Raw genomic sequence first — 23,911 nt, 5'->3', positions numbered from 1 at the left:
AGGGATAGGAGTCCAGTAGGGTAACAAGAGATAAAGAGGGAAAATACACCCACTTCTTGAATTGTATGCTTCACTAACACCAATCATCTTAAGAATGAGGACAATGTAACTTCTTCTCTCATCTATGTCTTGGCCACATTTTTTTGTTGTTGTTTTTTGTTTTTACATGCCTAGTGGGTGGTCATGGGATGCACTCATCAAATGCTGTGTGGGGTATCATGCTTAACAATCATTATTTCACTTAATTCTCAAATTGTCACAACTCTGAGGTATAGGCATTCCTATTCCTATTTTATAGATGGGCAATTAGGATTCAGTGTAGTTGGATGACTAGTCCATGGTCAAACAGCTAGTGGCAAACCTAGCATAGAATTACAAGCCTGGTTGAATCCAAAGTTCATACACTTTCCAGTACATTTTGTAACCTCCAAGATAGGGAAACTGAGGCACATCCCAGGCATGGGGAAGACCAGAAAGCAGCAGGAAGCAGAGATGACTTCCTGTCCAAGAGCAACCCGATGATGGAGAAGGATATAAAACAATGAGTCAAGACAGCTGGGTTTTTGCTCTGACCCCCAGGTACTAGATTTCAGACCTCTGAGGAGAAATAACTGTTCCTTTTATGAATTCCCCCACAGGTAGTAGGTGCTGGGTACTTATCAGTTAAAGCCTCATGAATCAGTTCTTCCAGGAAAAAAAAAAAAAAAACAAAAACCTGCCACTCCCAGCCCCAGACTTTCATCTGTACCAGGAACAAGTTCTGGATCTCGATGATTGCTAATGTTCCTTTCAGGTCTTACACCCCATGACCTGTGAATTTCCTGGATGAAGCTAGGCTAGAAATTTAGAAGGCAGACTTCACTTCTACCTGCAGTGTTTGAGTCCACACTTCTGCTGGTTTATATCTAGGTCTTCAAGGCGAAACATGAGCATGAGTGTTAGTTTTGTTTCTGTTTCTTACTTGTATTATTGACTCCCCAACTTGCCCTTCCCATTTGAATAGAAATTTGTGTTAAATAAATATAAACTTCTCTCTCAGAAGGTCTACACATATCTCCTTTTGGTATGACTGGGCTCCTATTAGCCCAATGTGATTTTTATTAACATGGATACTGGAGTCCTCCAGGAACTTAGCTTTAAATGGTGCTGAGTTCATCTGAAGGCTCCTTCCCCACCCCCAACCCCAACTGATGTGACCATGCCCTGAGGGTGAGAAATACCTTCTCTTGCTTATTGTACCTTCTGGTTTCCCAGGAGGCTCAGCTTCCTAATGGTTTCCAGACCCATGGCACCATGGGTTCTTTTCATTTCTGTGTTATTCTAAAAATCAATTATGCTGATGAAAGATGAGGAGCATTTAGAAAAAAACAACTTCATCACTGGCCCTCTAGGTCTATGCGAAGAAGAGCCAGGTAGTGCTTATCAGCTCCTCGCTGTACCCCCTGTCCCAGCATCCTTTCATTTCCTGCCCAATATTCCCGAGCCACAGGCAGCCATTGTTTCCAGAATAGCTCTGCTTGGAAGCCTGGGTACCTTGGCCTCCCAGTGCTTCCTGTTGTTACAAGGCCTCTCTTTCCTGCTGAAAACAGCCGCACTTCCCTGCAGTATGTAACCCTTTTGCGGCAACTCATTTCTTACATGAGCTTGTTCTGTGCTTGCAAATACCAGGCACACATTCAACTTATTTAATTTAACTTTCTTTCTAAAAGTTATGCTTATGCAAGTACTGCAAATGTAAAAAATATAAAAATATAGAGAAGCATAGGAAAAAAAAAATCACCAAATCTTACCCATTCTATTAGCACTTAAAATCTCTTTGGTGTTCATACTCTAAAACTCTGCATCATGCATCTACATACACAGAATTTACCCAGAGACTTAGGGCTTGAAGAGATGCTCATTCCCAATGGTTGAAACAGAGGCAAGGAGGCCTGCCTGGAAACCAGCCTCCCTGAGGTTCTCATACATGAACAAGCAAAAGGCCTTGGCAGCTTGAGGAAAGTACAGACTCCAGGAAATTCCTCCTCAAATTCTCAGGACTACTTTTAGAGAAACTCAGGGAGAGATTGTCTTTAAGAAGTTTGTTAACAGAATTTGGGAGGTGGGATTGGGGAGGTGGCAGAGGGGTGACACTGTTGGGGTGTTCAGGGATCAGAATCCCCTCAATCCATCTCACTGCCAGCTGCCAGAATGAGATTTCAAAAACAAAGATCTGATGGTGTCTCTCCCTTGTGAAGACCAAGGTCCATAGCAAGGCCAGCTGGGTCTTTGTAGTCCCACCCCCAACACCACTTTCTCTAGTCCTGTCCAAGTTCCGTGAAGACCATGGCTCATCCCTTTACATTCTCCTTCCTCCTTTTGAAATGCACCATCCCACAACTTTCCTGTAACCTCCAATAGAATAAGTTGCCAAAAACAGGACACAAGGCTCTGCTGTATTTTCTAGAATTCTGGATGTTATTTTAAGATGCAAATCAAGATATCCTAGTTTCTAGGAGTTTCTATTTTGTGGTCCCAGGGAACACGGTTGAGGCATATGATGTAGAGTATTTTGGAGACTAACATTCACCCTTTCCCCAACTTTTTCTATGAATCAGACACATCCCAACAAAAAGATACGCTGCTGCAGAGGGACTGCATGTTTACCTCTGCAGGTAATGTACTATTCTTCACATAAAATCAGGCAAAAATTACTAGCAATCTGTGTTTTGCTAAAACAGCAAAGGATGATGACATTCAAGTTTTTATCTTGAGGCTTTGCAACTCAAAAATGACCTCCTATTCTCTGAATGTCTTCTATAAGGAATCAGTATTCATTCAGAGACTGGATATTGCAATTCCCAGAACCTGTTCACTCCTCTCCTTACTCACCACTGTTATACCTCTGTCTTTACAAGAAATTTTCACCAGGTGTATCTAGAATTAAGGCCCTGTAATGAAGATGACACAGAAGACTGCTGTCAAATTTCTGGACACTTCTTAGAGGAGGAGGCAGTCATAAATAGTATATAACAGATGTAAACAACTACTAAAGAAGATACTAGTTTACCACTCAGATACCCTCAGTTCTAGAGTTAGAGGAGCTAGATATCAAACAGACCTCTTTAGCTTTAAATTTCTAAAACTTCTATTCTCACTTTTTCCCGTAACAGCTGGAGAAAATGTCAGCTGTCAGATCTGATCCAAGGGTAGCCCAGGGAAGGGCAGCTTTTTTTTTTTTTTTTTTTTTTTTTTTTTTTAATTTTTTTTTTCAACGTTTTTTATTTATTTTTGGGACAGAGAGAGACAGAGCATGAACGGGGGAGGGTCAGAGAGAGAGGGAGACACAGAATCGGAAACAGGCTCCAGGCTCCGAGCCATCATAAATAGTATATAACAGATGTAAACAACTACTAAAGAAGATACTAGTTTACCACTCAGATACCCTCAGTTCTAGAGTTAGAGGAGCTAGATATCAAACAGACCTCTTTAGCTTTAAATTTCTAAAACTTCTATTCTCACTTTTTCCCGTAACAGCTGGAGAAAATGTCAGCTGTCAGATCTGATCCAAGGGTAGCCCAGGGAAGGGCAGCTTTTAAACGTTAAGGCTCAATCCTGATCCCTTTTTGGGCACATGGAAGGGGTCTGGGAGGGGTCCGGGATGCCTCCAGGGCATTCTGGACACCAGCAGGCAGCAGGCCCTCCTGGGTACAACAGACTAGGAGTTCCAAATGGAGACTAAGTCTCCATTCAAACTTGCATACAAGGAGGCCCCTGTAAAGCTTCCATCAAGGAAATAATGGCAAGAAAGTGATGTTTTAAAAGATCAATCAGGATCAATTATGGTGAGGAGAACCAAGAGGTGGAGAGACTGTCTGGAAAAAAATCCAGGCACTGAAGGACTCACCTCCAGGTCACTTCTTCTGGCAAGCCATCTCAGATCCCCAAAAGGAGGGAGCACTTGTTATATAGTTTTAAAGCAACTGATATACAGTTAATACTTAACTGAGTGGCTTTTGTTTTTGTGTTTTTAAACATCTGCTTTTTATCTATTCTGTAAACTCTGTGAGGAGCTATTCCATCTTACCCAACTTACCCTGCTCATGACCTCAGCTTACAGTCTAGTAATTGGCCTGTTCCCAAGGAGCACCTGCAACAAGGCAGCATATGCACGTGGAGGAATGAATGAAAGGAAAGTTTGGCCCACACGTGCAGACATCAACTGGACCTCACGTGGGACGTGGCAAGATGTCATCATCTTCATGAAGATCAAAACAGAGGCGAAATGCACCTTTGTCTCCTGTGAGTTTTTCCTTCCCAACCCCTTATTTATTTTCTCCTTCCCAGCCACCCCATCCCCACCCCCAAGCACTAACTCCATACTCTATTCCTGCTCTCCATTGCCTGGTCGACCAGAATCCTTGAATTTTGGAAGGCAGCTATGCTCACCACTATACCATCAATGCCAGAATCCTTGAATTTTGGAATGTCAGAGCTGGAAGAGACCTTAAGATTATCTTGTTGAACCTGCTTGATTCAGTCCCAGGTAAACAAGGCTCCGGGAGGTTTGGGGACCTATTCAAGGTCACCCAGCTCTACAGTGGTAAAGTCCTAGAATTGGAGACAGCCTGAGAAAAGAGGGCAGGAGTACTGAAAAGTGAGCAGGATTTCCTCTCTTTTCAATTCTGAGGATTAGGGCTTAAATATCTTATAGGCCTCCCTCTGTCCTAGACTAACTAACACTTTGGTGTCAGAAGTAGTTTAGGGCATTTACGTTTAGGCACACCCTTAGCAGTCAAACAAATTAAGTGTGTTTATTGGATCCCTATGTGTAAAACACTACGCCAAACTTTTGGGATCCAAAGAAATATCTTATAAGGCGCTGCTTATGACCTCAGCTTACAGTCTAGTTAGTTCAATTACATGCAGTTAAATTGTGGGTAGAACAAAAATGTCAAGAAGAGCCCTTTCTTGTTCATTCTACAGCTGTCAGGCAGGAGTCAGTTGGGTTTAATGATATCTTTCTGGAGACAGAGGAAAGGGAGTCAGCTGCCAGAGACTATCTCTCCTCTTCTACAAATTTGCTTTCTCTTCCTAAAAAGTGAGTAGCTGATCCTCAGCAAGAAGGAGGGCTTTGTTTATTGTTTTAAAGACCTCCTGATTCCTGTTTAATAGGATGTAGGCTTGCAATGAATTGTCCCAGGCTCAAGTTCCCTGAAGAGATGTGGAAGTAGCAGGCTGTGAAGACACTCTCAGAGCAGCCTGTGGCCAGCCCATGGGTGTGGGAGGGTTGCCTCAGGCTAGGGACTCTGAGCGGAACACAGAGGAAAGCAGACCTGAGCTGGTTCGGGAGGTTCTGGGGGACTTACTGAGAAGATCAGCTCTATATGGAGGGCACAGCAGCCCTGGGGTCACAGAACCCAGGCAATGTGACCAGTTCTCAATCCATGGGATCTAAGAGAGACCGGAGAGGGCAAGCAGTGGGGCACATGGGTGACCACAAAAAAGAGGTGACCAAAGGCTGAAAGAACCTTTCATGACTTAGTCTCAAGCACAGACTTCACGTTGGTCATGTCCCAACATTTTGGTTTGACATCACTTGCTAGCTCACTTAGTGGCCATCTCTCACTTACCTTCCCTCAAACATCTGGGAACAGGGACAGATCAAGGAAGAGAAAGGAGTCCCTGCCCTAGTCTTCTTCATTATTTAAGCTATGCTTGTGTCCCACTCTCTCCAAGACGGCTTCCCAGATTCATTTGTCAGTCAAGTATTTTTTGGTTCCCACTCAATGGGTCGGCGGTGGGTGCTATGGTCAAGAACACAATGGAAAGCGAAACAAGAGGCCCTATCTTCAGGGATTTGAATCTAGTGGGAAGGAATTCATTGAAATTAATCTCCTCTTCTACTGTTCCTCGTTAAGGGAACAAGTTCTGAAGCCATTCTGCCTAGGTTCAAATCTTCCCACTACCCCTTTCTACTGGTGAGACCTGGGCATCTCTCCTATAAATTGATGCCGTAATCCTGGTGTCCTTGGTTGGTTCCCGTTTATGCCCGTTTTCTGTGTAACTACAAATAGTAATCCCCATCACTTAAAAGTGTTTCCCAATTTGTGTAAAAAAATGATACGGTTACCTCCCTTTTAATGTTCAGTTTCCTTATTTATAAACTGGAGTTAATAATAAATCTCATAGCTGTGACATTTAAATAAAATAATCTGCAAAGTGCTTGGAACAATATCTCGGTAAAGCCCCCAGAAAATATTAACAATTGCTATTTTTTTTTAATGTTTATTTATTTTTGAGAGAGAGAGAGAGAAACAGAGAGAGGGAACATGAGTGGGGAAGGGGCAGAGAGAGAGGGGGACAGAGGATCCAAAGCAGTCTCTGTGCTGATAGCAGAAAGCCCAATGCAGGGCTTGAACTCACAAACTGTGAGATCATAACCTGAGCCCAAATCAAGAGTAGGAAGATTAACTGACTGAGCCACCCAGGCGTCCCGCCATTGTTGTTTTTATTGAGATTATTGTACCTTTGGACTTTGGTACTCTAGAGTGAGTGGGTCCTTATATCAGGGACTATTTTACTCCTCTTTGAATTCCTTGGACCCAGCAACATGCCCTGCACAATGGAGATTATGAATCAAAGTCTACTCAAAGGCACCAGGCCAGGAGCACCTGCATGGCTCAGATGGTTAAGCATCTAACTCTAGATTTCAACTCAGGTCATGATCTCACACGGTGAGATCTAGCCCTGGTCAGGCTCTGCTCTGGGTGTGGAGCTTGCTTGAGATTCTCTCTCTCCCTCTCTCTCTTCTCCCCTCAGCCCCTCCCCCACTCTTAAACATTTTTTTTCTCTTTAACGACAACAACAAAAAAGGCACCAGATCACAGACTTTAGCCATAGTAGGGTAAACTCACAGAATAGTAGATTGGTGGTCTGTCCAGAGATGCTGCTTCCTATCTGGTTTCAGACAGAAGCACAGGAAAATGGAGAATATTGTCCTAATTCCCTTTCTAAGTAGGGCTGCCAGATAAATACAGAATACCGAGTTAAATTTAAATTTCAGATAAACAACAAATAATTTTTGGTATAAGTATGCCACCAATATTGCATGGGATATATATATATATATATATATATATATATATATATATATATGTATGTTTGTTTATTTTTGAGAGAGACAGACAGACAGACAGACAGAATGCAAGCAGGGGAGGGGCAGAGAGAGAAGGAGACACAGAATACGAAGCAGGCTCCAGGCTCTGAGCTGTCAGCACAGAGCCTAACCAGGGGCTCAAACCCACGGGACTGTGATATCATGACCTGAGCCAAAGTCAGATGCTTAACCAACTGAGCCACCCAGGTGCCCCAACATGGGACATATATTAAAGCATGACTTGGGGCACCTGGGTGACTCAGTCAGTTAAGCATCTGACTCTTGATTTCAGCTCAGGTCATGATCTCTAATCCATGAGATTGAGCCCCTAAGTCAGACTCTGTGCTGAGAGCAGAGCCTGCTTGGGATTCTTTCTCTCTCCCTCTCCCCACCTCTCTCTCTCAAAATAAATAAATACACTTTAAAAAACAGAAACAAACAAAACATGATTTTTTTGTTTACCTGAAAATCAAATTTAGTTGAGTATCTTGTATTTTTATTTGCTAAATATGGTAACCTTATTTCTGAGTCAATTTCCCACTCTTGGCTGTTGCCTGGCCCACAGCAGTGTTCCCTTTCAACCTCATATTCACAAGGCCACTGCCACAAATCTTCCCTCTTTGCCTTGTTGGCCAACCCTAGACCTATCCATGAGGCACCACTCATGAGTGAGCTCACCCCAACATGAGGGGGAACTGAGAAAGGGGAGGAGCAGCAGGTATGGGTGTCAGGGAGCCAGAATTCTCACTGGTCAGAGGAACCTGGATGTCCAGAAGGGTCCATGGGCTCTCCTCTCTGTTGAGATAAGGGAAAGCTATTTTCCCACTTGGTCTCTGGGAGAAAAGGGATAGCAGAGATAAGGCCAGTCTTGGCATCTAATCAGGATTTCTCTTCCCATACGTTTGTCTACTAAGCCTGTCTCTGCATGTTCCCACCTCCTGGTGGCCCTTCTCCTTGGTTACCAAGTATATTTTTGATGATATGAGTCTACGGGTGGCTGGGGGTATCTTGGCAGCATTCTTCAGAAAAGGAGGGAGCAAGAAACCAGGGTATCTCTGAGTTTAGGAAGTATAAATTTGTGGAGTACCATCTCCCCTTGCTCCTCCTTTCCTTCCAATCTTTACTTAGGCACTGGGCTAAATAGCTCATTTGTATTATTCATTCAATCCATACCTGCAAGGCAAGTATAAGTCTCCTCATTTTACAGATGAGAAATCAGGACCAGGAGTTTTACTCCCTTGCTGAACATCATTCAGTTTGCAAATGGTGGAGGCAGTGATTAATCTAAGTCTCGCTGACTCCAAAGCCCACTCTTTAACCAGCCTCCTACTCTGCTCCTCTTTCGGAATTCACCCTCATACCTACTAGATTCTCAATAACTATTTCCTAAACGAGTGACAACTGAATGAGCCACACATACCTTTATAGACCCTCTAGACAATGTTCAGCAGGAAGATGACTTGTCGTGATGTGTTTAATAAATTTTTAAAAATTTTTTAATGTATATTTATTTTTGAGAGAGAGAGAGAGAGAGAGAGAGAGAGCAGGGGAGGAGCAAAGAGAGGGAGGCACAGAATCTGAAACAGGCTCCAGGCTCTGAGCTGTCAGCACAGAGCCCGACGCGGGGCTCGAACTCACGGACCGTGAGATCATGACCTGAGCCGAAGTCGGCCACTTAACCGACTGAGCCACCCAGGTGCCCCATGTTTTATTTATTTTTGACTGAGAGAGAGAGACAGAGCATGAGCGGGGGAGGGTCAGAGAGAGGGAGACACAGAATCTGAAACAGGCTCCAGGCTCTGAGCTGTGAGCACAGAGCCCGACGCGGGGCTCGAACTCACGGACTGCAAGATCATGACCTGAGCCGAAGTGGGCCGCTTAACCGACTGAGTCACCCAGGTGCCCCTAATACATTTTTTATTTTAAAAAGTCACCAGGATATAATTTGTGATTAAATATTTCATGGCTGCTAATATCATTACAATCCTCTGTATATTTGTTTTTAAATTAAGATATTGTGGTTATAGGTCCTGAGTTCCACAGACTTTGATGCTCCTAGTTATGTTTTACAATTATTATAGTGTTTCGGGGGAATGTATTCCCTGTGTAATTCAGGATTCAGCTGGCTTTTTGGGAAATCATCCTTGTGGGATATTCAAATCATAGCCTCTGGCTGGTTCATGCCTTTTAAAAAACTTTACTAAAACATGCTCTGACCTTCAATTTTATATGAACCAGCAGTAACCAACGGTCTCTGATAGGTCTGCGTATTCCATTGAGAAATTTATTTTTTCTTTTGATGTTGATGTACATTTGGTATTAATTTTTTTCTCAGTGTGTTTCCATTTACACACGAATGACCTCAGTGTGGTTTTAGCAGAGCACTGCTAGAGTTGTATGAAGATGCAGGGCTTATTAACAGAAAAGTCCTTGAAGCTGCTGGCCTAGGATAGAAGTGCTTTCTCAAAGCACATACATTCATACCACACATTCTGTTAGACGCACACATACACACACACACACACACACACACACACACACACTGAGTCATAGGACATCAGGCTGTGAAACACAGAGGGACGCTACTTTAAGGAATGTGACAATGAATATGACAAAGTAAAACAATCACCATCTTCAGAAAAAAGTGGCAGGGACCTGGTTGGGTACAAGCTGTGATATCCAGCCTGGAATGGTTTCGATCAACATTCCAGGAGTGCCCACAACTCCTAAGTCTGTGTCAGAAAGTGAGAAGACATCTGGAAGACCCCTGAGAGGTAGCAGGAATGTCTTGCACACAGATTTCTGGTGGTTATATAATAATATCAGCGATGGGTTTTTCAATTGAGGTATGTATGTGCTGGGATAAACATTAGAATACTCAAGAGAAGAACAAGGCAGAATAGTAAACATGGAATTGTCTCCGATATTCTTGGCCATATGGTCAACAAAATTAAGCTGCTCCAGAAAGTCACTTAAATTCCTCCTGGAGACCGCGGCCTTCGCTGCATGTGGAGACAATATCCACACCCACACTGAGAACTAGGCCGAGTACCTCAAATACCTGGGTTTTAACCTGAGCTTCACAACACCCTGTAAGGTAAGAATTAATCATTCTCATTTCCAGAGGGGGCAACTGAGTCTCAGAGAGAGAGGTCCCTTGTCATATCACACAGCTGGGAAGTAGCCCAGACACTGTCCACCTCACATAGCCACTGCTAGTCAACTGGTGATAGGGTCAAATGGTGCCGATTTTCATAGACACTAGAGCTACTCCTATATCTACTTAGTCACCGAATCCTACTAGAATTATATATGGCATTTGGGAGAGATACATCTGGAGACCTTTGTAGATCCCCAAATTTGGGGATACCACCAGAGCACTTAATTTGTATGATACAATGAAGAGAACAAATTACCTTAGGAGATGGCTACTGGGGTCAGCGAAGCTCTTTTGCTGGCTAAGTTATTAGTCTCCATACGCCAGACCCTCAACGTGAGCCATAAATGTGTGGCTCAGCAAAATAAGAAATGACTACATGACATGTATCTCATTGCGGTTTTAGTTTGCATTTCTCCGACGACTAGTGATAATGAAGATCTTTTCATGTGTGTATCCATCTGTATATCCTCTTCAGTGAAATACCTGCTTGTGTCTTTGGCCCATTTTCTAATTGGATTGTCTGGGGGGGGGGGGGTTGTTTGGTTTAGTTTTTCCCCACTGCTAAGGTTTGAAAGTTCTTTATACCTTCTATATACTAGTCCTTTGTCAAATGTGGTTTGCAAATTTTTTCCCCTCCTCTGTAGCCAGCCTCCGTTGCCTTGTAACCAGGGTCTTTTGCAAAGCAAAAGTTTTTCATTTTGATGAGGTCCAGTTAATCAATTTTTCCTTTTATGGATCCTGCTTTTGGTGTCAGGTCTAAGAACTCTTTGCCTAGTGCCAGATCTCAAAGATGTTATCTTTTTTTCTAAAAGTTTCATAGTTTTGCATTTTCCATTTAAGTCCATGATCCATTTTGAGTTAAATTTGTATAAGGTTTAGGTCCAGGTTCATGTTCTGGCCTGTGGATATCCAATTGCTCCAGTACCATTTTTCAAAAAGACTATCCTTCCTACATCACATTGCTTTTGCACCTTTGTCAAAAATAAATTAGGTGTACTTGTGTGGGGCTATTACTGGGTTCTCTATTCTGTTCCATTGCTCTATGTGTCTATCCCTCTGTCAATACCACACTTCCTTCATATGGTAGCTATGCATTAGGCTTTAATATTGAGTAGAGTGATTCTTCCCATCTTCTTCTTCTTTTTCAAGATTTCTCTAGCTATTTTAAGGCCTGTGCCTTTCCATATAAATTTTAGAATAAGCTTGTCAATGTCTACAAAAAAACCGTGCAGGGATGTTGGTAAGAATTACATTAAACCTTTAGGACATTTTAGGGGGAAATTCACATCTTTCCTATGCTGAGTTCATAAGATTTTTTTGATTTGTTCCTTCTCCATTCCTGTAACTACCACCCAAAGGAGAATGTCATTAGCTCAGTCTGAATTACTTGACCAACCTTATAAGTTGCCTTTGGATTGTAGTCTTCTGTTGTTCCCATTCTTCTTACATATTGCTGCCAAAATAATGAACCTCAAATCCTCTTCCACAAAGTTTTGACCTGGGAGCCTCAAATGGCTTTCTACTCCAGACCCAAACGCAGATTTATTCGTTTCTGCAAATTCCCCCATGAATTACTCCCCCAGGTAATTCATGACTCTGGACCTTTCCCTATTCCTAGAACATAGCCAGGAATTGCTTCCACTCTGCCAGGCTAATGTTTCCATTTTTTCCCACCAATTCAAGCTTGCTCTATGCAAGAAACACTCTCTAAGTGACCTGGTCATCTTGCACATGTTCATGCACAGTGCCACGCCTAGTGTGAGATCAATAAAAATAATCTGACATTCAGAGCAGATCTTTTTTTTTTTTTAAACATTTATTTATTTTTGAGAGGCAGAGACAGAGTGTAAGCAGGTAAGAAACAGAGACAGAGGGAGACACAGAATCTGAAGCAGACTCTGAGCTGTCAGCACTGATCCAAATGCGGGGCCCAAACTCACGAGCCATGAGATCATGACCCAAGCCCAAGTTGGACGCTTAACTGATTCAGCCATCCAGGTGCCCCAGAGCAGATCATTTTTAATACCATCTTCCTTTATATAATGACCTTATTTTCAGTAATTAGCATATAATATAATAGCAATATAGCAGTAGTTGTTATTTTCTTATTTTGTTCTTTAGTTTTAAATCAATCTACTTAAAAAGGAAAAATTAAAACTTTATTTTAAAGATAATCAAATTCTGTAAAAAATTTCATTTATGAACTAAAATTTGCATTTATAAAGCAAAAATATACCTTGCAGTTTATACTGTTTCACTGTTTTAAGTTTTAACCACCAAAAAAAACCTCAAGTGGTCATACAATGACTTACGTCTGTTTCTCCTGGCTTGTAATCATTGTGCTATCATTTATTTCACATCCACTGTTTAAATGCAAGAATCTATAGTACCAAAGGGGTTGGAGACACAAACTGCACCTGAAATGAGCTCAAACTATTCAAACCAGTATGAATAATTGTTAAAAATGAATACCTACAACAGTTGAGTCCACATAGGTTGGGGATGGCTTATAAGTGGGAGGTCCTCCAACTCAACATCCATGTAGAATACAATGTTTATTAAAGGGTAAGTAATAAAAGCGTACTTGGGGCACCTGGGTGGCTCAGTCGGCTAAGCGTCCGACTTCGCTCAGGTCATGATCTTACAGCTCATGAGTTCGAGTCCCATGTCGGGCTCTGTGCTGACAGCTTAGAGCCTGGAGCCTGCTCTGGATTCTGTGTCTCCCTCTCTCTGCCCCTTCCCCAACTGTCTCTCTCTCTCTCAAAAATAAATAAACCTTAAAAAAATTGTTTTAAAAGCATATTCATATACTAAATATAGTTGTATATATATTATGAAAACCCATAGTCCCTCAAAATGTTAAAATGAGTTACCATATGATCTAGCAATTCTACTTCTAGGTATACCCAAAATAAATAAAATAATACATCTGCACAAAAGCTTATACATGAATATTCATAGTAGCGCTATTCATAATAGCCAAAAAGTGGAAACAGCCAAAATATCATTAACTGTTGAATAGATAAATAAATCCTCTTGTATCCATACAATGGAATGTTATTAGGCAATGAAAAGGAAAAAAGTCCTGATACGTGCTACAACAAGGATCTGCCTTGAAAACATTTTGTCAAGTGCAAGAAGCCAGACACAAGAAGCCATGTATTGTATAATTTCATTCATATTAAATGTCAGAATAGGCTAATCCATAAAGACAGAAAGCAAATTAATGGTTGCCTAGCACAGGAGGAGTAAGTAGAGAGGTGGGGGAATGGGGAGTGACTGCTAACGGGCACAGAGTTTCTTTTTAGGGTGATGAGAATGTTCTAAAATTGATTACAGTGATAGTTGCACAACTCTGAATACACTATAGACCATCAGTTTGTGATTAATGGATGAATTGAATGATGTGTCAATTATATCACAACAAAACTTTTTCTTAAAAAACAATAATACACATAGCAATTGTGGGGACCAATAAAAGACTATTATGTGGAAGGATATGGGGAAGGTCCACACAGGAGGGACCTCTCCCACCACTGCATCTTGTTGATGTGTTCAATGTATAGCTACACCATGGCCCACCTGGTAACTGGCTGGTATAAATTGTTTATGTAAAGAAAAAAAGTATAATTTGGGACTTAAAATTTTAAATAAAAAACCTGAGGTGACACTCTTGTTTGGGGGGGGAGTTGAGAAATAAAAACTGTTATATAGTTAAGTGAGTCTTCTGTAGACTTGTTACTCAGAAATCACTGTTTTTAAACTCAACCCAAGGATATAAATTCCCTATGCGCTTGACCAACACAGAGCACCCTATACTGATGAACTATGACTGATCCATAGATGTGTCTGTTGCTCTTTCTAACTGCCCCCCCCCCCAAAGTAGTAACATCCCCTATTCTCACAGCTGTGGAGACACTGTTACTGAGGTTACCTCACCCTCCAGCCAGGGCCCAAAGTCCCTGCTCCTCAGAGTCCAGATCTCCACTTCAGCATGGCTGCCATGTACCTCCCTTCTCCTGACTGAGCCCCAAGTCCCTGTAGGAACCTACGTGTTCTCCTCCCTCCACACACTCCTCCTAAGTCCCTCTCTGCCCCACACACAGCACCACCAGCTCCACCTGAGGAGGACACACTTCCCCAGAGGTTCCGAGACCTTCCCTGGCCTTGTCACCTATCTTCCCGCCACCCCACCCAGCTTATGGGAGTTTTTGCCTCCACTTTGAGGGTCATGGTTAGGCTTCTTGGAAACCTAACTTTCCTCCTGGCCATGTCATAAGTGGTGGTCCATTCCTATAGTACTACAAGTGCTATTTTTAAAGGAATTTTATGCACATTATCTCCTGTGATTCTTATAATTTTTAGAAGCTGAACATTTTCTAGATATTTTCTCAGTTTTGATGATAAAACTAAAGCTCAGAGAGGTTGAAAAACGTGCCTGAAGTCACACAGCCAATAAGTGAAAGAGCTATGATAGAAGCCTATGGTTTCTGCTTCCTATTCCAGTTCAGTATTACATAGAGGAGTAAACCGCAATGAAATTACAGTTTGCATAGACTTTTGTTGGTTGGTCTTGGAGCCTACCCACCATTTTAGACTTTTTTTTTTTCCATGGGAAAATGCATTTCAAATTCCAAGTGATCAACGTACAAGTGTTTCTCTGGGGCAAAACTCAATTTTAATTTGGGGGCTGTCTCTATCATCCCTCCAAGGAAAGTTTTATTTTTATTGATTCCATTATTATACTGATCAAGACCCAAAGGATTAAAAACAAAAGCTCTGCAGTCAGGCTTGGGCTTACCACTTACTAGATGTGACCTCAAGCAAAATATCTAACCTTTTTGAGCTTCAATTTCCTCCCCCATAAAAGAAGGGCAACATTATACACATATAGGTATACTGTAAGAACTAAATTAATGAGGCAGGCATGTAAAGTGCTCAGTGCGATGGTTGCTACAAAGTCCATCTGTAGTAGACGTGCAATGTTGTTTTAATAGGGGAGTGAGGCTGATTACAACCCAGATAATGTCCCCATTGGCCAGGGATGGCCTTTGTGTATCCTCTTATGCAGATGAAATTATTAATAGCACCCCCTTCCACTCTTACGGTGTCCCAATACAGATGATAACAGATAAATCACCCTCCCTGCAGAAGGCTGGCTGGCAGGGCCCAAGAATTGTGACCCCAGGGGACTGCCAGCCTTAAGGCTGGAGCTCCCTAATCACAGGAAAATCTGGCCTTTGTCAAGAGTGTACCACCAGGGAGCTGAGAGCTACCATTTGGGTGATTCCAGAAATCTGGGTTCCGCTGAGGGTCTGAAACCAGGAAGAGAGCTTGCAGGGATTAGGGATTCCAGCCAAAGGAACCAACAATCACACAAGTGTCTAGTCAGCCAGGAGCCCTGCCAAGGAGCCACAGGCGCAGGGTGGGGGCTAGAGAGGGGGCCAATACGGCAAGCCAAATGGGAGGTGAGGGTGAGCCAGGAGACGAGGGACACCAGGAAGGGAGGTCAGGAAAGTGCCGGAAGGGCGATGGGACTCACTGTGTGAGGGAAGGGGTTCTGGATGTCAGTCCCCCCACAGTCTTCAAAGGGGCTCAGGCGCTGTCCATGGCATATGTGATTGCACCCTCTGCGATGCCACATACGCGCCAGGGTTAATCAGTGACTCTGAGGAGACTGCCGGTGACAACAAGGACCAAACATAATGTGGGCAGGGCCACTCAGCCCTCCTGAGGCAAATGTTTCTGGCACCCGCCCCTGTCAATTTTCTCCGTTGAAGAAACAGAACTGGCAGCTTACTGCAATTTTACCTGAGTACTTCTCACAAAGCGACTGTCGAAAAAAACTCATAAATGAAGTGTAATGACTGAAAGCCCTACTAATCAAAAGGTTAGTTGGCAACAAGAAATAATGGGGTAGGAGTCAGAACAAGGTTCTGTCTCCACTGTCAATGATGATAACTATTGGGAGGACAGTGAGTCTGGGTGTGCAAGCATTACAAAGACAATGGAGTGTTAATGAATATACAAGCACATATAAGCTGGACAATTACAGCTAGATAAACTATATAGTTCCAACAAGCTAATAAAGTAGCAGCATTTTATAAAAAAAAAAACATTTATCATTTATTTATCATTTGTATTAAGAAAAAAGCTCAGAAAAAATGACATTACATTTAAAAAATAATGTAGTCGTGACAACTTCAAACACTAAAGAAATGCTCCTTTGCATGCTCCTTGAATACGTCAGTGGGAGTTGCTAACCTCACCTCCCTCTGAAAACATACAACAGTTAGAAAATACAAGTATCTTCCGAAAAGGTTGGGATAGATACAGGGATGATGGACCCATAATGGAATATAAATAGTAATGGAAATTCAGAGTCCCCTTTTGAAGAAGGAAGGACAGGCTTTTCTTTCTAATGAACACTCCTGGTTTGAACCAGAATGCTGAGCTGGGCTGTTTTAGTCCAGTCTTTCCAACAGATGGAACAAATGGCACCTTTGATCAAGGCAGCGTAGTGTTATAGAAAAAAGTGTAGGCTCTGGAATCTGACAAGCCCGGGGTTCCTTTCCAAGCCAGCCCTTCCTGCTTCTCTGTGACTTTATCCAAGTTATTTATTCTCTCTGAGCCTCAGTGATCTCACCTGGAGAATGAAGATGGTAGTTGCTGGGAGGACCAAATTTAACATCTGCTTCATTGTCACTATGAAAGCACCTTGACCTCCACCTTGCACTGCCAAGAAGTTGGGGACCAAGAACAAGGCAATAGCTGTGACTAGTCATCATGAGTGAGCAGTGAGATAAGGCTGCCAAGAAAGATAACCCAGCCCAGGCCTCATGAACGGGAGCAGAGGGTCTGGAACTTGGGTGCGTGTTTCATCCCTGTGCATTCTCCTCTGGTTAGACCACATCTGGAGCCCCGGGGGCAGCATGTGGAGATTCATCTTAAAATACAGGGAATCCGGAAGGGTGCAGAGGAGGCCAGAGGGCCTGAACATTACCTCATTTGGTTAAAGAAACTGGGGCGTTTAACCTGGTAAAGAGAAGTCTTAGGGCAAAGTAAAAACTGTTCTCAAATACTTGAAGGATTTTATGTGGAAATAGGTGAAGACATATTCTTTGTGGCTCTAGAAACTAGCAATTCAGGACCCAGAGATAGCTCCATCAAGTGAGCTCTTGCCCTAAGAGAATGTCACGGATGGCAACTCCCTGGGTCCAGGATTCCTGCACTGGGCTGGACTGAGATTAGCTGTCTTGTGAGGTCTCTTCTGAGTCAACAGCAGCCCTGTTTTAACAAAGCCATTTTAAAAATTCTGTTATAATTTTTTGTTCACATTTTATACAATTAAATCATATTTTATAAATCTGAAGTTCTTCAAAATGGTTCATGAAGGTGATTATCCTGAGACATATTAAAAGTTAGAGGAAAGAGTGACTATGTTTTATCATTAGATTCAGAATGCTTTCGATGATTTTCATTCCAGTCTAGAATTAATGAATAACTAAAATTTCCAGGCACTATATACATTATCTTCCCTGACTCCTCCTCCAGCCCTCAAATCCAGACTGGAATCAATGAGTCTTATTTATTAGTGCTCTGCCCAAAAGTTAAAGTATTTTTTGCTTTTATATTTTTTAAATATTTATTTATTTATTGGGAGAACGCAAGCAGGGGAGGGGCAGAGAGACGAGGACAGGATCTGAAGCAGGCTCTGTGCTGACAGGCTGGCAGCAGTGGGCCAGATGTGGGGCTCGAACTCATGAATCACGAGATCATGACCTGAGCCGAAGTCGGGCGTTCAACCGATGGAGCCACCCAGGTGTCCCAAAGTATTTTTTAATTTAAAGTCTAAAAATGTCAACATTGCTTTCCTTAGCCACTTCCATTGTCTTCTTTTCTCTGACATTGTTCTAAAGTTCAGAAGGAACGCACACATAGAAAGAAACGATTAAAGGGCTGATTTTGATCCTCTCTTTTCTCTAAAAAGAGCCATGTATATCACATTATTTATCTTGTCCCAAGCATGGAGCACTCTAGAAATGTGATTCAGTTTTGAAACAATGAACAGTTATTCAGCATGGGGACCCTGGGGCTTAAAGGAGATTTGGGGACCCTAAGGTCTTAGCCAAGCATCCCTTAAACTCATTAGACCAAGGGCGAGACCATGAGCAGTGGACATTTGAAACATGTCAGCACTTTCAGAGGAGCACCCAATGACATTTTAATCTGAAAAATTATAAACAACCTCACTCCCACCAGCAGCCCGGCCACCTCCTGAGGAATGTGCAGCATGGCAGATCTGAAGGAGCTATTGATAAGCACAGCAGCTTTAAAGTGCCCTGGTGAGGAGAGAGTTTGACAGCGAAGATTATTTCTGATGCTTTCAAAGGCACACACTTTATAAATATATTGCACATATAGAGCACAGGTCTGTTTCTACGTATGGCATGTATACACCACAGCCTATTTAAAAGCATTTCAAAGCTCATTTAGTGATGGTTTTCCCCAGTGCTGCGGGGTGAAGGATAAAGAGATAAAGGCGAAACCTCTCTCCACAGAACTGTAGGGGAATGCCCCATCTCACAGATACTTCCAGCCCGTCACAGTCTTCCTCATTTGACGGATGGAGAAACCGCAGTTCCAAGAGGGGAGGTGATTTACTTTAGGGTTGTCAGAGAGGTAGGCCTAGAACCCAGATTTCTTGACTCTAAAACTAGAGTTTACTGTGACGGCAGAAAGAAAGTATCTATACTATACATCACAAAACAACTTTAAAAAACGGGTGAAGCCACCGGGGGCGGGGAGGTCTGGTTTTTATCCCAGTAAAGGCAGGCACATCGTGTCCCACTGTAACAAAAACCAGGGGTGCTCACACTGGGTCACAGAACAGTCCTGCCACTGGCGTGGAAGGCAAGGTGGCTGGTCGTTCCTATGAAGCCAGCAGGCCGAGCTGCCGTCACCAGCCTGCTTGCAAACAGTGGAGCTAGCCCCGCCATACTCCATCTCCTGTGAGCCCTGGGTTCTCTATTATTGCTGTTTTGATCTATTAAGTACATGAAGAGTCAAACGGGAAGACACACAAAGCCACCTCCTACATGTCCCCGGTAGCCCTTGCCTTTCAGCCTGGTTTGCTCCTTTCCTGAAAGCTTGGACCACAATACTAACTGGGGTGATTAGATCAGTTCAAACAATCAGTCAATTGAATGGAAATATCTACCACACCAGTAGGTTTTATGAAGCAAATGGCTGAGTCGCTGATGACAGTGGAAGAGCCTCACTTAGACACAGCCTCATTCTCTTCTCCATGCGACTTCCTCAGTGTCTCTGTTTGTTTACCCAGACAGGGTCGTCATTTACCCGCTCCTCAGCACCAGCGAAGACCCACACAATGAGGCTTGGCTAACACTGCGGTGGGGACGCTGCGGACGCGGTCTCTCAATGTGCTCATGGTTCAGTCACAGAACAGTCTGTCCTTTCACTGGCCACTGTGGAATGAGCGCAAGCTCTGTGACCGGGCACGCAGGGCATCCTCTGTCCGAGGGCCAAATCCCTGTTTCCAAGTTCCCTACTGTAACCTTGGAGACGCTGCAGGGGGTGGGAAGGCCCTGTGAGGGGCCTTTGTTTGTCCCTGGAGACTTTCTAGAAGGAGGGTGTGGACAGCTGGGTTCTGGGCCTGGCAAAGAAGGAGGGAAAAGAACTGGAAAGAGGGACCAGAACGGCAGGCCCACAAAAGACCAGGCCAGGATTAATCCACTGCAATAGGTTCTCCAAGTTTTCTAGCACCCTTCAACACCTCTTGAATGTTTCCTTTTAGCTGCTCCCACTCACACGGGCTGCAAGGGTTTTGCACAGGAGGACCTGGTGCCCATGTCGTTGATGTGGCTTGTGCGTGTGCATGAGCATCACCAGGCAACCCGAGGTGAGTGAGAGAAGCAGTAAAAAAAGATGAGTTTTATGACCATGGGCCGCCATGATCTAAAAGGCAGTGAAATGACAGGATCTTCTAAAGTCTCTAATTCAGGGTAAACTCTGCATGCCAGACCCACTTATATTCTTAGGAAGACTTCCTTGCCATAAGATTTTTAGTTCCTTCCAAGGAATGTCAGGTGGCTATATGATCATGTCATGAAGTCCCATCATGGGTGATTTAACTGTCCAGTAGATATTTCTTATTTTTATTTCTTATTTTTTCTATATTTCTTATTTTTCTAGTAGCTATCATTTAAGGCATCTATGATATACCAAACATCTACTTATATGATTTTGTTTCTTCTCCCTACCAATCTTGGAAAGTGGGTATTAGTATCTCTTCTAATAAATGAGAACACAGAGGTTAAGAGGTGAAGTCTGCACAACTAGGGAGGGCAGAAATGGCTTTCAAATCTCGGTTTGTCTGACTCCAAAGCTTGTATCTTTATAATTATAAATACAGATGAGAAGGTAGTAAGCAAACACTACATTCAATTCTCAAATATTTTATAATTTCTTAATTGCCATATAATGTACATTGAATTTTGAGTATCACTTTTCATCTCCAAGGGCACAAGTCATGTCCCGTTGATTATACCTGACAGGAAGCACACTATGGCCAAAGTATGATGTGGCTGAAAGGACACTGACCTATCGCAGGCTGCATTGCCAGAAGTATAGCATCTAGAAAGAGGAAGGAGAACACCACTCTGCACTCCTTGGTTGACACCTGGGACAATATGTTCCATTCTTAGAAACACAGTTTAAAAAGGGCACAGGCAGACTGAGCCACATTCAGAAGAGTCTGACCTTGAAAGCAAGTGGACCTAAACAATGTCCTATGCAGAAAAACTGAAAAACTGAGGTTATTTGGCATGGAGAAAAGTTAGAGTTTCTGGTGACATGTAGGAGTTGGGGTGTGGGGGGAGGAGAAGGGATATCTTAGGTATCTTCGAAGTTTGAAATGTTGTCTAAGGGAAGAATACAGTTCCCCAATGTATGTAATGAATAGTTCCATACACTTGTAAAGCCAGTATAAGAATGTTGCTAACTGCTCAACAGAAAGAAAAGCTTTCCAATATTTGGAGAGCTATTCACAGATGGAATAGTGTGCTTTGTGAGATAGTAAGTTTCCCATCACTGGGAGATACCCAACTAGAGACAGGACTTGGTGTTCATGTGCTGGAGGAGAGTCAAGCATCAGGACTCCATGATCTTTAAAGTCATGCTTGGAATTCTCTCTCTCCCTCTCTGCCCCTCCCCTGCTTTCTCTCTCTCTCTCTCTCTCTCTCTCTCTCTCTCTCTCTCTCTCAAAATAAATAAACTTAAAAAAAATGCTTAAAATCTCATTAAAAAAGTCCCTTCCAATCCCTAAATCCCACAATTTATCAGTTAATTTACCATCATAAATGTCCTCTCAGATTCTGTATTTCTTTCTCTTAATATATCATTTGCATTTAATCTATTTTTTTTAAGTTTTAATTTATTTATTCATTTAAGTAATTACTACACCCACCATGAGGCTCGAACTCATGACCCTGAGATCAGAGTCGTACATTCTTCCAACTGAGCCAGCCATGCGCCCCTGCATTTAATCTATAATACTTGGTAAGCTTTACTTTTTCCTTTTACTTGAATCAATTCTATCTTAAAATATTTCAATATGAAGTTAATCATTGGTGGTTTTATGGGATTTCCTTAAAGAAAAATTTAAAGATGCTTGATCTTTCTGATCAGCCAAACATTTATCCTAGATTTCTTTTTTTTAATTTAATTTAATTTAATTTAATTTAATTTAATTTAATTTCTGAGAGTGAGAGAGATGTGTGTGTAGACACACACGTGCACAAGTGGGGGAGGGGCAGAGAGAGAGGGAGAAAGAGAGTCCCTAGCAGACTCCGCTCTGTCAGCACAGAGCCTGATGTGGAAATCAATCTCCTGACCATGAGATCATGACCTGAGCCAAAACAGACGCTTAACTGGCTGAGCCACCTAGGCACCCCTACCCTAGATTTCTAATATGGGATATTTAAGCAAATCTCTTGTCCATTGGCAAGGAACATTAATTTTTATGAACACATTATTCCAAATTTTCCTATTTAGTGACCAAATACTGTCATTAATTCCTCTTCCAAATGGAATAGTAGCAAGATGAATTCCTTTAGTTTCTCCTACACCTGAATAATGAATTTACTTGCCTTGGCAATAGTATCATACATGCATTCAAGTCAGTTCATTAATTCATTCATTCAAAAAATATTTGTGGAGTGTCCAATATTGTTTGAGGCACTGGGAAAATAGCAGTAAATTACATAAACGAAATTCCCTGCTCCTGTGGAGATGTCTTTTAGTGGAGGAGACAGTCAGCAAGATAAAAAAGTAAATATACAAGATAAACAAAATATATACTAGATAGCGGCACTTACAAAGGAGAAGAATAAAGCAGGGTGAAATGTGTGGGAGGATAGGGGAAAGAAAGAGGATGTTTCAATTTAAACAGGGTGGTCAAGTCCCTTTACATTTTATTTAAATGGTAGGAGCCCCACTAAGGTGACAGTTAAAACGTGAAGTGTCAAAGGAAGTGAGTGAGCAAGATAAGTATCTATTGGAAGAACATTCCAGGAAGGGGGAATATCAAGTGCAAATGCAAAACCTCAGTCAAAGATACACCACCAGCTGAGTGCTTAGTATCACGTACAACAAAAGAAGTGAAACACAGGTCTGTGTATGCAGGATCTTGAAAAGGAAAGAACACATCTGTACTCAAAACAATAGGCAGTCAACTGTCATGTGTGAAATAGCGTAGATCAGATCATTGAAAAACTTCTACTCTTTAGTTATACTGGACTAGCCATTGCCCCCCCAAATACACCTTGCCTGTTCACACCTCCAGGCCTGTGACTGGCCACAGAGCCAGAATCCTCTACCCATACATCTGCAAGATCATCGAATGATCTTCTGCCACCTTCCAAACCCAGCCCAAACTTTTCCTCCTTTATGGGGGCTCTTCCTGACCACTCAGCACTCAGTGGTTCCTTTGTCTGAATCCAAACACTAGCAGGACCCCTCTCAACCTCCCGAATCAGAACTCACATCTTAACAAGATCCATAGATGATTCAAGGGCACACTAAAGTTTAAGGAGCTCTGAACCACTTCTTCAAATGTGGCTGCACGCTGTGAAACCCCAGGGAGCTTTTAAAAATACCAATGCCTCCTTTCACCTTCAGAGAATCTGATTTAATCAGTATGGGGTGGATACTGGGTATTGAGATTTTTGAAAACTTCCCAGATGATTCTAATATAAAATCTGAAAATCAATGCTAGCTCCTCTTTCATTCCCCTCTAATTCCTCTCCCCACTGTTCTTTCCCTAACTGGCAAACAGCCTGATCTCAGGCCTGGTCATTTTTTTTCTAGAGGTGGATTCTTAAGCAAGAACCAGCAGAAGTGGCTTTCCTCCACCCTTTGTCAGCTGACTCAAGGGCCCTGGGCTTGGCCTCACGGATGCGTTCACGGGTGTGGAGACTCAAAGTAGGAAGGAGTCAGCAGGGTAGTGGGAGAAAGAAAGCAGACTGTCACCCAGCATCGTGGCCTTATGGTAAGCGCCCTGCACAAGACTATTAAATACCTTGTCTGAAATG

At 42.6% G+C, this 23,911-nt stretch overlaps 1 protein-coding gene across 2 annotated transcripts in view; it reads right to left on the bottom strand.

Annotated features, from left to right (window-relative positions):
* Window positions 1-23,911, bottom strand: part of ARHGAP31 (Rho GTPase activating protein 31) — a 115,665-nt gene that overhangs the window by 62,524 nt on the left and 29,230 nt on the right. The gene's annotated exons all lie outside the window — the stretch shown is intronic.

The sequence above is a fragment of the Panthera tigris genome, chromosome C2 (assembly GCF_018350195.1).
Source record: "Panthera tigris isolate Pti1 chromosome C2, P.tigris_Pti1_mat1.1, whole genome shotgun sequence".
NCBI lineage: Eukaryota > Metazoa > Chordata > Mammalia > Carnivora > Felidae > Panthera > Panthera tigris.
This window is presented reverse-complemented; position numbering and strand designations above follow the sequence as displayed.